Source organism: Spinacia oleracea, chromosome 6 (genome assembly GCF_020520425.1).
Source record: "Spinacia oleracea cultivar Varoflay chromosome 6, BTI_SOV_V1, whole genome shotgun sequence".
Taxonomy (NCBI): domain Eukaryota; kingdom Viridiplantae; phylum Streptophyta; class Magnoliopsida; order Caryophyllales; family Amaranthaceae; genus Spinacia; species Spinacia oleracea.
Window position 1 is genome coordinate 58,725,043 of NC_079492.1, and position 8,145 is coordinate 58,733,187.

General features: G+C 35.4%; 1 long non-coding RNA gene across 1 annotated transcript; it reads right to left on the reverse strand.

Moving 5' to 3' along the window:
* Nucleotides 1–4,728: 4,728 nt before the first annotated feature.
* Nucleotides 4,729–7,858, reverse strand: LOC130462844 (uncharacterized). Its single transcript, XR_008923671.1, has 2 exons — nucleotides 5,644–7,858; nucleotides 4,729–4,999 (listed from the first exon to the last, which is right to left on the reverse strand). It is a non-coding gene; the product is annotated as an uncharacterized lncRNA (long non-coding RNA).
* Nucleotides 7,859–8,145: the final 287 nt, after the last annotated feature.

Genomic DNA, 8,145 nt, shown 5'->3' on the forward strand with positions numbered 1-8,145 from the left:
TATATATATATATATATATATATATATATATATATATATATATATATATATATATATATATATATATATATTAAATTGCATAAATAAATGGTGATCTAGTATGGCCCAAAACATCTTGTCTTGAAGCATCCATTCTTCATCATCTTCTTGTTAGCTTGGCATCATCTTGAATCTTCGTTCAAATGCTAACTTAAAGTTCTAAACTTAGAAATACTTGAAAATAATAAATTACATCAAAATTTCCATGGTACGCAGACCATATTTAAAACTTTACATTCAAAGATAGAACGGTACGCATACTGTATTTAACTATCCTAAATGGCCATACTAGTCACTTGGATTACCTGCATTACATAAAATATATATATTCTATGCATTCATCCATTCGTATGCTAAAACGAATGGCCCATGTAAATATGCAAGTATTTACGTGAACTAATTAAAATTCATGTTCACATAAACGCTTCCTAAAAGATTAATCAATTTCCAAATTATTAATCCTTATACTTTATTCTAATTAAAATCGAATGTAATTAAAATAATGCGACCTACGAAAATAATTAAAAATAATTATTTCATTTTAATTTCATTTAGTGGCTCCCACTCAAACCAATAATTATTCCGGATAATTAATTATGAAATATTAAATTAAAACTCGCGACCCGGCCCAAGCAAATAAAATATTAAATTAAATATCCTGTTAGCCCAAATTAATGCAAATATACGAAGCCCAACGAAATAAACGATTTTCAACGAAAAAAGTCCGATTACGTACTTGGACTTGGCTTGCGCCCAGCCCAATCCCTTGCGTGTGGCCCATGAGGCGCACGAGCAAGCTCGCACACCCCAGGCCTTCGCGTGCGCGCGTGCCCGCAGCTGTCGCTACCCCTGCGTTGCGTCGTTGTGCCTTCGTGCGCTGGACGTCGCATGGCCTTGTGCCTTGCTTCGTCGCAGACCCCGCAAGCAATGCCTGCCCCTTCCTCGCCCAGCGCGCACGAGGCACGCAGCACGCTTGCTGCTGCCCGTGTCGCTGCGGCTCGGCCATCGCATAGTAGCCCGTATGGCTCGTCGAGCCATACGTCCACCACACTTGTGTTCGTGCTTGGTTCGTGATACGGACCAACTTAATTAAAATTAAATTTAATTTCACGAACTTGCATTAATTTTATTTTTCAAAAAGTTACGATTTTTATTTTCGAAAAACAACGATTTTTAACGATTTAATAAATTCCAACGACAATCCAATTTCGTAAAATTATTAAATCAAGGGCTAACTATATTTAAACTTTTAAGAACGAACGAATCAACATTAAAGTTTGAACTTTTAATTAACAAAATCCGAAGCTTTAAATCGTTCATAAACAATTAAATTTCAGATTTTTAATAATTTTGTTTAAGTGCGATTAAAATTAACGAAACCATTCAAAATTTTAATCCAATAATTTTAAAATTAGCCACTGACCCATGAAATTATATCCCCTTTCCCAATTAACCGAATTATTAAACCAAAATTAATTAAAATTCAATTAGGGTTTCAAATTTTACGAATTGGGGAAAGGAAAAAATAGGGTTTATACTTATCGGAAAATTCTGAATATTTTACCATAGATCAAGAATATACCCAGTAAGATTGTGTCAAAATTTGAAGAAATTCCGAGTAGTATAGGTTGACCTTTTAATTGAATTACTGTTCGACACTTTTAATTTTTAATGAAAAATTAACAAAAACGCCCAAAAAACGACACTTTGAGGCCTGTTTTTGCAATTCCGTTCTCATAAGTTGATCTTAGGAAATCGTTTTCAATCAAATTAGGGTTTTAAAACTCGAAAAAACGAACATTTTTTATTTCGGACCTGATTATTACGCAATTCATCCAATAATTCGTAAAAATTCCGAAAAATCAACAAAAATCCCAAATTTTCGACAAATGCAAAAACAATAATAATCATGCTAATTCATGCTTTGAATACATAAGGCTCATGATACCACTGTTGGGGAATACAGTTAAACATAAGAACATGTGCGGAACAATCCCCAAAGCCAGGAAACATGTATAAAGCACAGATTAAGCAAACTTACATTCGAAGCGTGTTTTCCACAATAATATGTCAACGAACACGAACAAAGAACTCCGCTTGTCGTTCCTCTACTTGGTTCACCGACACGTTCAGATCCGTCTTGATTATCGTAGCTTAGACAATCGATCAAGATACTTTGCCTTTTGGGATGAACACACTATGGAGGCACAGAGAGAATTAGGGTTCTCTGTTTTCTCCTAGGGTTGTGTGTACTGTGTTATTTTTTTGCTAAGTTGGAAATTAGGTTATAAGGTTATCTACATAACCTTACTAACCGACCAAGCCATGAGGCAAGGCCGGCTAGCAAGCCCGCACGCCAAGCACACGGACACGCACAGCCTGTGGGCCGCGCTGCTGCTGTGTCGTGGTCTCAGCCCGCACGCACGCGCACAGCTCCGCGCCACAAGGGCCTCGCTGCTGCTGCGTTTGCTTTGCTTGCTCGCCTAGTCGTGCGCGCCCCCATGGGCCTTGAGTGCTTCGTGCACTCGGCTCGTGGGCCGCTCCTCGTATTTGCGATTAAATATATTTTCGATATATTATTTATCGTTTCGTATACGACGAATCACCGTCGTACGATACGATTTATTCGTCTCGCCTAGCTTACGAATATTCGTGATACGATATACGATTCCGATGCAAGGTCGTATCGTATAATACGTTTCCAACTTAAATCCCGAAAGGCTATTAAATGAATTTCCGATTCATTTAATCTGGTGATCTGTTACGTGTCATTGGTGTGACCTTGTAAGTTCAGTCAAGAGTAAGTTGTGAGTTCAATATCCATTAGAACTCACTGATCGGAAGCATTGCTCCAGCTAGCTGTTCCGATCACTTGATCTCACTGAATTAATTGTTCGCAATTAATCTGAACCTTGGTATTAGACTTAATGCTCCTTGGGTGAAGGACATATTTCCTTCAGGAAAAAGAATGTGTCTTCCTTGAAATAATCAAAGAGGGCGATAAAAAGTTGCGCTCTCTGATTTCAATCAAGGAGGGCGAAAAATATTACCCTCTTTGATTGAAATCAAAGAGGGCAAAAAATATTGCTTGCCCTGCTAAGCTAATACAACGAGCCTAACAGGGCGATGGGAGGGAGATTTAAAAATCACCCTAATAGCCTAAAAGGGCGAGATTTACATCAAAGAGGGCGATATTTTTCGCCCTCTTTGATCTTATATGTTGTACTGGTTATGAACAATTCAATGTTATGCGGAAAAACCATAATTGCCATAATCCATGTTAAATGCACATAATCAATTAGCATAATTTCGGTTACATATTTTATGATGCGTTCCCTCCCAGGCTGTTCCAGAACCGAACAAGAACAAGTTAGAACTCGAAACGTCGTCCTACGTGAAAAGTCCACAGTAAGTTTGGATCCGCCTTAGGTTCAACCAGCTAGGATTTAATCTAAGATATAATGAATTCGGGATTCTCACTTTAATGTGATAGGCAAAGATGTTGTGAGATAATGTTTAATTCATGATCATGGACCATGTATTTACAGGAAATAAGAAACCCCTAACTTTCATAACCCTAGAAGCAAAGTAGGCAGTTTTTGGAAAAATCTCAAAACCCTAAGCATTAAGGTTGTCGGCCTCTTTAGGTAACCCCTAAGCATTAAGGTTGTCAGCCTCTTTAGGTAACTTGTGGCCCAAGTTTCTTGCGGAGCAAGCAAACTTGAGGCCAAGTTTGTGCGCCTTACTACAGGTGTCGAGACCAAGGCGTCAAAAAAACATGCATTTTGTAGTAGTGTCAATCTTTTCCCAATTCATACATACGTACCAAACAAGGGACATAGGTAAAATTGATGAATTCTCCATGATAAATTCTCAATCCTGTCCGATCCCTACCTTTATCAATGATTATTGGTCTTTAGTGACGGGATTTCCCATCGTTAATGGTACAATTTTTTGTAATGATATCTCCTTCTCATACCAAACAAGCCGTTATTTTCTAGGTCTTGCACACGGTCCAACCCACTACATTACATATTATGAATCATGTCACTGACTTAATTTAAAATGGAGGCCATGTCACCCAAAAAAATACCCAAGCCCAATTATCCGTTATTTGCGTCATATTGTGTTTTCATGGTTCAACCAAATTTCACTTATTTTGTCGTGCCATTTCTTGTTGTAAATAATTTCCGACAAAAATTTGGTTCACACACGAAATATGAATCAATACGCTCAATAATGTGTTGCATATATTTATTTTTCCCTGTTGAGTAGTGTCATGCATAGGATCAACCCTGCTCGGGGAAAAATAATCTACCCCAAAGTAGCAAACGATAAAAAAGGAATTGAAGTCTTGCAAATCCACAGATTTGTTTGTAGGTTTCCCTAGGATGATATTAAGGATTCGTTTATTTGGAAGGAAAACATTTTCTGAAAATCATAAACTTTTTTTGCTAAACTTCAATAGTAACAAGACACACAATATGAAAGGAACATAGTGTTGGTACAACAAGTATGACAAATTTGTATACCCAAAGTATTTTTAGGGGGTGTTTGGTATGAATGTTGGAAAGGGAGCGGAATGGAAACAAATAAGAAGGGGAAAGGGTAAGGTTAAGTATTACCATTATTGATTGTTTGGTATATCCTAGAAAAGGAATCACTTATACAAGTTTCCCTTACTTGATGTTTGGTAAGTAACAAGGAAAGTAATAAATTTTGTAGTGTATATTCTACATCATACATGTACAATAGAAAAGATAACAAAGTACTGTTGCTGGTTATAAAAATAATGCTGCTTGGCATAAAAATACTATTGTTGCTGCTGTTATAAAACAAGTTGTATATCCAAGTAATCCTTAAAACAAGCTAAAGTACAGCCCTGTTGGTAACAACTACTCACAAGCTGTATAATCCATATGAACTGTCAATTGTCAACGACTCAACATCCACATCCATCCTGTTAAAACCAAAACAACAAAAATTAGACTCTTTTAATTAGGTTTGCCCATCTTTTAACCCAAAAAAAAATTAGCTAAAAATATCAACATTTCAAGGTCAAGCAATATTCCCAACAACTAAAAAACCCCAAAATAATCCCAGAAACTAGAAAATCATGAATCTAGGCCCAAAAAATCCCAACAAATAAAAAACCCCAAAATCTTCACTGTATTATTATTTTTTAGCACAACTGAATTCCTAATTTCATTGTAGAATGCTTAACTGTATAATACTATTGGGCATTCGACTTCTTGTTAATTTTTATCTTCTAGTAATAAGCCTTGTTTATGAAATTCACGACAACAATCCGTAGCAGCCGCAATCACATCACGATGCTACCCCAAATTTGTGCGAAAATACCAATTGAATAACCAAAGTCGAATTAATCGCCAAAATCCAAAAACAAGGTCGATTAATCGCCAAAATCCAAAAACAAGGTCCAATTAATCGCCAAAATCCAAAAATTATGATTAATTTATGAAATCATAGCTAACAAACTTCTCAAAATGCAGAAGTTTTCCAAAAAATTTCCGAAGAACAGACGATAAATCAAAAAATGAAACAATAATCAAAGAAATTGTGAAAATAGTCGATAAATGTTACCGTTGTGAAAGAAATTGCCGAAGAACCCAATGTTGATCGGAAAATCGACGAAGATGAAGCTTGAGATCGGATCGAAATTCAACAAAGAGAGGGGAAGAGGAGAGAGGAGAGGGAGAGAGATGGAGGCGGCAAGAGAACAAAGAGAAATTTGAGGGGAAAGGTAAGGGTTACTGCAGGTTTTAGAGCAGAAATAAAGTAACGGATTTAGTTACCCTTAATAAACGGTAACAGTTACCAAATACGTACACCAAACAACTAGTAACGTAAACGGTTACTTAATTCCGTTTTCAGCTCCAAAATTCTTCATACCAAACATGCCCTTAATAAGGAGAAATTATGACCAGCTTTTTTTGTGATGGGAAATACAATATAATTGTGAGAATGAGTATATGTAATCCAATTAGCATTGCATAAAACTTGTAATCTAGCTAGCTTGTTCGTATTTTAATTTGTCGATTAGCAAAACAGTATTAATGTATTATAGTACTAACAAAGACAGCTAATCATACAATTAGTCATTATCCTTAACTTTTGGTTTGTCATCTTGTGAAGGTTTAAGATGAGATGAATACTAAGGAACTAAACTAATGTTTCTTTCCACCAAATTTATTTATTTTAGTTTATATATGAAAAATTAAACAAATACTCCATAATTTCCTCCTTAGCTTATGACTTATTCTTAACTTTTTTTTATTTGCCAAAGATAGTCAACTAGTACCCTTTACATGTTCTTTCTTCTTACTTTCTTCTTTTACTTTTATTCTTTCTTTTTTCTTTTTGCTTTTATTTAGATAAAACCATATATTAGAAATGGTAACAAAAGGTTTATAAAAGGGGTCACCTTTTCTCAAGTGGAATTGGGATTCTACTCCACTAGGCACTAACTCTACAAAAGAAAAATTCCCTTTAAATTTTAGACAAAAATAAGAACATTTATTGTGTTTTAGGCAATTAAGCAACCATAGTTACAATTAGAGGACAACACATGGTGGGGATGGGGTGGCCATATTTGGATCAACCTTGTGACAAGCATATTGACAGCTACATAATTTTCTCTTTATCTCAATATATGAAAATTATGTCGATCATAATTTTATTTTCCTAGTAATTAATGAAAGATGGTCCATAAGAATAATTTCTATCTCTCCCTCTCTCTAGCTAGGTATCAATATCACAAGTTTGTCATCTCTATTTCACTTTGCATTTCTTACTTTGCACCTTGAGCTTAAACTTTTCAATCAATCTACTCAAGAATGGGGTCCTAGCTTCATTAACTTCTCAACCTCCTTTAGTGAATGAAAAGAATGTGTACTAGTGTAGTTATTGGTTGTCATGACTAATTAATCCAAAACTCGGACTTATAAGACACTACCCTCTAAGTTTTTTGTTAGCAGATATGTTAGAATAATGCCTTGAATCGGTCAAACTCCTTACTTTACGGTATATGTTATTCTGGACTAGGGTTATCTGTTTTGGGCCTATTTTCTGGGTTTTTCCGCATCTGTCTAGAGAGTACTATATAAACTCTTTGGGTCATAACCTAGTTGATATTCTGTAATCCGTACTCCTCAAAATCAATAAAACTTTCATCCTCTCTGCATGTGGACGTAGCTAACACATTGTTAGTGAACCACGTTAAATCTCTGCGTTCTTTAATTACGTTAGTTAATCTTTCTTTACATCCGTTATAACAAGATATATACAAGTAACGTTTCATCAATTTCTAGATATACTACTACTACGTGCTTTATTATTATTATTTTATGGTCAAATTGTTAATCATGGGCTTGGCTCGAATATTCCTGATTTGCTAAGAGTACGAAAATACTCCCTTATATATCATTTATGCTTAACTTGTTTAATTAATTCAAGTTAGCAAAATAATGTCCCAGATATTGCTAGGTCATTAATTTATAGAGTGTTGGTGAGTGGATAGCTTTCAAGGTCGTTTATATGTATACCTAAGAGCTAAAGTTGTTGAATTATACTTGTAATTTATCTTCAAAGTATTGTACGAGAAAGAGGCAAGAATAGAATAATGTTAGTGGCACAATACGTCGATGCCTAGTCTGTTATAGGAAACGATGATAGCAACATATCAGCTATGATCAACAACCACCCACATGCTTGCATTAGTGTCGCATATATACTTGCTTAAGTAACATGCAAGTCAAGTTTCAAGTGATCCAATGATCTATAGGTCCCAATATATACCATGTTTATTATCCCACCACCAGTTCGCCACCACCCCACCACCAGTCCGCAACCATGTTAAATTCAATGTTATCTACATGTAAGTTGCCTCACGTTAGAGGAAGATGAGAGAAAATAACAATTTTTAAGCTCGAGGCTATGATTTAGTCTTACTATTCTTAATTGGTTTTAATGTAAAATCTTTATTGAGCTTATAAGTGAACTGAACGCTCCTCCTTATGAAATTGTCCATGTCTCATATTCTCTAAAATTAACCCGCCATCACCCAACCACTTCAGCATTTTTTTA